The following is a 6000-nucleotide window of genomic DNA, read 5'->3' as shown; positions in this document are numbered from 1 at the left end:
AGCACAGCGCCACCTATTGGAAGTAGCGATCCTAAAAGTCACAAGTGGATTTTCGACAATCCTTTGCAATATGACTCAGGATATATAAGCCAGATCAGAATCCCAATTTGCAGACACGGTGTTTCGGGGTGCTTGCCCCTCGTCAGTGCAAAGTATGGGGGTGTCTGATCTGGCTCATGAGAAAGCTATGTGGGGACCACGGGGGAACACTATTCTCCTTAAGGAGACTTTGCAAGCCAGTCTGGCTGCCAGGTAAGGGGACTTATAGCTGCAATGCCCCTAAAATTCCACGGGGGAACACTATTCTCCTTAAGGAGACTTTGCAAGCCAGTCTGGCTGCCAGGTAAGGGGACTTATAGCTGCAATGCCCCTCTGGGAAATATTCAAATTGTCTCTCCAGTAAAGGAGACAAACTCTAGCACAGCGCCACCTATTGGAAGTAGCGATCCTAAAAGTCACAAGTGGATTTTCGACAATCCTTTGCAATATGACTCAGGATATATAAGCCAGATCAGAATCCCAATTTGCAGACACGGTGTTTCGGGGTGCTTGCCCCTCGTCAGTGCAAAGTATGGGGGTGTCTGATCTGGCTCATGAGAAAGCTATGTGGGGACCACGGGGGAACACTATTCTCCTTAAGGAGACTTTGCAAGCCAGTCTGGCTGCCAGGTAAGGGGACTTATAGCTGCAATGCCCCTAAAATTCCACGGGGGAACACTATTCTCCTTAAGGAGACTTTGCAAGCCAGTCTGGCTGCCAGGTAAGGGGACTTATAGCTGCAATGCCCCTCTGGGAAATATTCAAATTGTCTCTCCAGTAAAGGAGACAAACTCTAGCACAGCGCCACCTATTGGAAGTAGCGATCCTAAAAGTCACAAGTGGATTTTCGACAATCCTTTGCAATATGACTCAGGATATATAAGCCAGATCAGAATACCAATTTGCAGACACGGTGTTTCGGGGTGCTTGCCCCTCGTCAGTGCAAAGTATGGGGGTGTCTGATCTGGCTCATGAGAAAGCTATGTGGGGACCACGGGGGAACACTATTCTCCTTAAGGAGACTTTGCAAGCCAGTCTGGCTGCCAGGTAAGGGGACTTATAGCTGCAATGCCCCTAAAATTCCACGGGGGAACACTATTCTCCTTAAGGAGACTTTGCAAGCCAGTCTGGCTGCCAGGTAAGTGGACTTATAGCTGCAATGCCCCTCTGGGAAATATTCAAATTGTCTCTCCAGTAAAGGAGACAAACTCTAGCACAGCGCCACCTATTGGAAGTAGCGATCCTAAAAGTCACAAGTGGATTTTCGACAATCCTTTGCAATATGACTCAGGATATATAAGCCAGATCAGAATCCCAATTTGCAGACACGGTGTTTCGGGGTGCTTGCCCCTCGTCAGTGCAAAGTATGGGGGTGTCTGATCTGGCTCATGAGAAAGCTATGTGGGGACCACGGGGGAACACTATTCTCCTTAAGGAGACTTTGCAAGCCAGTCTGGCTGCCTGGTAAGGGGACTTATAGCTGCAATGCCCCTAAAATTCCACGGGGGAACACTATTCTCCTTAAGGAGACTTTGCAAGCCAGTCTGGCTGCCAGGTAAGGGGACTTATAGCTGCAATGCCCCTCTGGGAAATATTCAAATTGTCTCTCCAGTAAAGGAGACAAACTCTAGCACAGCGCCACCTATTGGAAGTAGCGATCCTAAAAGTCACAAGTGGATTTTCGACAATCCTTTGCAATATGACTCAGGATATATAAGCCAGATCAGAATCCCAATTTGCAGACACGGTGTTTCGGGGTGCTTGCCCCTCGTCAGTGCAAAGTATGGGGGTGTCTGATCTGGCTCATGAGAAAGCTATGTGGGGACCACGGGGGAACACTATTCTCCTTAAGGAGACTTTGCAAGCCAGTCTGGCTGCCAGGTAAGGGGACTTATAGCTGCAATGCCCCTAAAATTCCACGGGGGAACACTATTCTCCTTAAGGAGACTTTGCAAGCCAGTCTGGCTGCCAGGTAAGGGGACTTATAGCTGCAATGCCCCTCTGGGAAATATTCAAATTGTCTCTCCAGTAAAGGAGACAAACTCTAGCACAGCGCCACCTCATGGATTCATGTCTTTTTACATCAGTTAAAAGATGTGCTCCTCTGACCATCCGAGCGTGTCACAGCCTGGACCAGACCCTGATCAGAGGACAATAAAACTTTCACACTGAACTGCAGCAAAATTTATGGCCACAACAGTTTGCCCCCCCCTGCCATAGAGATAGTTCTGTTTTATATAACTTGTTTTTTTTTTGTTTCTATTTTTACTGCACTATCCTAAGTCCTGTTGTGTATAAATATGTGACTCTTCAGATTTTGTGTTATACCATGCCTGATGAAGAGACATGAGTAGTCTCAAAAGCTTGCAATTATTACCATCTTTTCAGTTAGCCATTAAAAGGTATCAACCACTGAGGACTCTCAGTTCTTTTAAACAATTTTTTATACATTATTGCAGTTCTATTCAGTCTATTAAATATTACCAGCTTATGAAGATGGGAAGAATAGAAAGCTTTCTATCATCACTTTCAAAACAGCAAGTCATCACAGCAAGACTTTCTATTTACAGAAACCAAAACTGTATTAGACATGAAGAAACGAAACAAAAGCACAAGGGAACCACCCACCAGTGTAGAATAGCTGAGCCGTCCCCATTGCCCAGCACTTGGCGTATGGCGTTCTGTAACAGAGGGCTGACCATCACTAAGGTATGTGAGAAGAAATGCTGAGATTGGATCATAGTATACGCTTTCAGGTTATTTATCTAAGCTGCTCGCTTTTTATCTATATTAGTAAAACAAATACAACTCATTCCATATACACAGACTGCATTTTCTGTTTATTCAGGTGCAGTGCCTAATAACATATGTGTAAATAGTTTAGATATATCAAATATTCACTGGTTTACAGCCTATCCAGACTTGTGCTACAGTGGCATGCAAAGGTTTGGGCAGCCCTGGTTAAACTCACTGTAATATTGAACCGTTAACCAAGTTGAAGATGAAATGATCTTTCAAAAGCATAAAGTTAAAGATGACAAATTTGCTTTGTATTTTAGGCAAAAAAATATATACATCTTTTACATTTTAAAAAATAACAAAAATGAAATTTGAGCTATGCAAAAGTTTGGACACCCTTGGAGATTTGTGTGCTCTGATAACTTTGGATAACGGAGAAACAGGTGCATAGCAATCTAATATATAAAGCCGTGTGTGTCAGTGTATGTATTATGTATGTGCGCGTGTGTGTGTGTGCGAGAGTGTATATGTACAGTATGTGTGTATGTATGTGTGTGTGTGTGTGTATGTGTGTGTGTATGTCCGCTAAAGGAATCCACACCGTCGCATTTACAATCATGAAATTTTCCACAGATACCTCCTGTGACTTGGGGAACATCATAGACTATGTTTTGAGGGGAATTTAACCCTGCGCTTTACAGTTATTTGCCAAAAAAACACTTACATTAAAGTGAATGGAGCAGGTCATTAATAGCAGCTCTGATTGGTTGCTATAGGCAATGAAGGACAGTCTTAGTATAAGAAGCGTATGTGTGAGGTAATGTAATTTTGGTGGAAAGATGGATAGAGAGAGAGAGTCAGACAGAGATAGACAGGGAAAGAGACAGAGAGACAGACAAACAGAGACACAGAGAGAAAAAGTGAGGTAATATGATTTTGGTCGAAAGATGGATAGAGAGAGATAGACAGACAGACAGAGAGACAGATAGAGAGACAGACACAGGCAGAGAGAGACCGAGAAAGACATCCAAAGGGAGACAGACAGAGACAGACAGAGACACAAACAGAGAGAGACAGACAGAGGGAGACATATAGACCGAGAGAGACAGACAGCAAGAGACACAGAGAGAAACAGACAGAGACAGACAGAGAGACAGACAGAGACTGACAGAGTGACAGAGAGAGAGACAAACAGAGAGATAGACAGAGGCAGACAGAGAGGCAGGCAGACAGGGAGACAGATAGCAAGATACACAGAGAGAGACAGACAGACAGAGACAGACAGACAGACAGAGACAGACAGACATAGAGAGATGGATAGAGAGAGAGAGACAGAGAGAGAGACAGAAACAGAGAGGCAGAGAGAGACGGATAGTGATAGAACAAACAGAGAGACAGTCAAAAAGGGAGAGAACCAGACAGAGACAGTGAGAGAGAGATAGTGTGTGTGTGTGTGTGTGTATATGTCCACTAAAGGAATCTGCACCGTCGGATTTACAATCATGACATTTTCCACAGACACATCCAGTGACTTGGGGAACGTCATAGACTATGTTTTGAAGGGAAAATTTAACCGCTATTTGCCTTAAAACCTGCTTACATTAAAGTGAATGGACCTGGGAGCTACAGGTCATTAATAGCAGCTCTGATTGGTTAATATAGGCAATGAGGGACATTCTTAGTATAAGAAGCTTATGTGTGAGGTAATATGATTTTGGTGGAAAGATGGATAGAGGGAGAGTCAGTCAGAGAGAAATAGACAGGGAAAGAGAGAGATAGAGAGACAGAGACACAGAGAAAAACAGAGAGATACATACAAAGAGAGACAGACAGAGACAGACTGACACCAAGAGAGACAGAGGAAGACAGACAGACAGAGACATAGAGAGAGTCAGACAGAGACTGACAGAGAGAGACAGACAGAAAGAGACAGAGACTGACAGAGAGAGACAGACAAGGACAGGCAGAGAGAGAGGCAAACAGACAGAGGCAGAGAGACATAGAGACAGACAGCAAGAGACAGAGAGAGACCTACAGAGAGAGACAGGAGACAAAGTGAGTGACACAGAGAGAGACAGAGACAGACAGTGAGTGACAGAGAGACAAACAGAGAGACAGACAGAGGCAGACAGAGAGAGAGGCAGACAGACAGATAGCAAAATACACAGAGAGAGACAGACAGCGAGAGACATACAGACAGAGAGAGACAGAGACAGAGAGACAGACAGAGACAGACATAAAAAGATGGATAGAGAGAGACAAAGAGAGAGACAGAGGCAGAGAGAGATGGATAGTGATAGACACAAACAGAGAGAGAGTCAAACAGGGAGAGAGCGAGACAGAGACAGTGAACGAGAGACAGAGAGGTGGATAGAGAGAAAGATGGATACAGAGAGAGACACGGACAGAGACAGAGAGAAACAGACAGGGGGACAGAGAAAGAGACAGGCAGACAAAGAGAGAGAGACAGAGAGAGCGGGAAACAGAGACGGAGAGTGGGAGAGAGACAGAGGGACACTGGGTACTACAGCTAGTTAATATGTATAATATTTGTAACAAACTGGGTGCTGTCCAGTGCAGTGAATAGAATTCAAGCAATGAGAAGAAAAAGACACTGCACATACAGGGCAATCACAATCAATGCGCCCATAAAAACTGACTTTATTGGCTAAATTTTAAAAACATTAACAATAACATAATGGCCCAGAATACATACAACACTCACAAATGTAAGGAACGAAGGGAATTTTGTTACTTACCGTAAATTCCTTTTCTTCTAGCTCTTATTGGGAGACCCAGACGATTGGGGTATAGCTACTGCCCTCCGGAGGCCACACAAAGCACTACACTAAAAAGTGCAAGGCCCCTCCCCTTCTGGCTATACCCCCCCGTGGTATCACGGGTACTCCAGTTTTAGTGCCAAAGCAAGAAGGAGGAAGCCAATAACTGGTTTAAACAAATTAACTCCGAGAAACATCGGAGAACCGAAAAAACCGTTCAACATGAACAACATGTGTACCCGCAAACAACAAAAAAATCCCGAAGGACAACAGGGCGGGTGCTGGGTCTCCCAATAAGAGCTAGAAGAAAAGGAATTTACGGTAAGTAACAAAATTCCCTTCTTCTTCAGCGCTCTATTGGGAGACCCAGACGATTGGGACGTCCAAAAGCTGTCCCTGGGTGGGTAAAGAAATACCTCATGTTAGAGCTGCAAAAAAACAG

General features: G+C 44.4%; 1 protein-coding gene across 1 annotated transcript in view; it reads left to right on the top strand.

Moving 5' to 3' along the window:
- Window positions 1–2678: 2678 nt before the first annotated feature.
- Window positions 2679–6000, top strand: part of LOC142243898 (NFX1-type zinc finger-containing protein 1-like) — a 312672-nt gene continuing 309350 nt past the window's right edge. Inside the window, exon 1 of the mRNA XM_075316094.1 lies at window positions 2679–2748. The gene's annotated coding sequence lies outside the window, so the exon portion shown is untranslated. The remainder of the gene's footprint in view (window positions 2749–6000) is intronic.

The sequence above is a fragment of the Anomaloglossus baeobatrachus genome, chromosome 6 (assembly GCF_048569485.1).
Source record: "Anomaloglossus baeobatrachus isolate aAnoBae1 chromosome 6, aAnoBae1.hap1, whole genome shotgun sequence".
Taxonomy (NCBI): domain Eukaryota; kingdom Metazoa; phylum Chordata; class Amphibia; order Anura; family Aromobatidae; genus Anomaloglossus; species Anomaloglossus baeobatrachus.
Note: the sequence above shows the minus strand (reverse complement) of the source record. Positions and strands in the feature narration are given on the sequence as shown.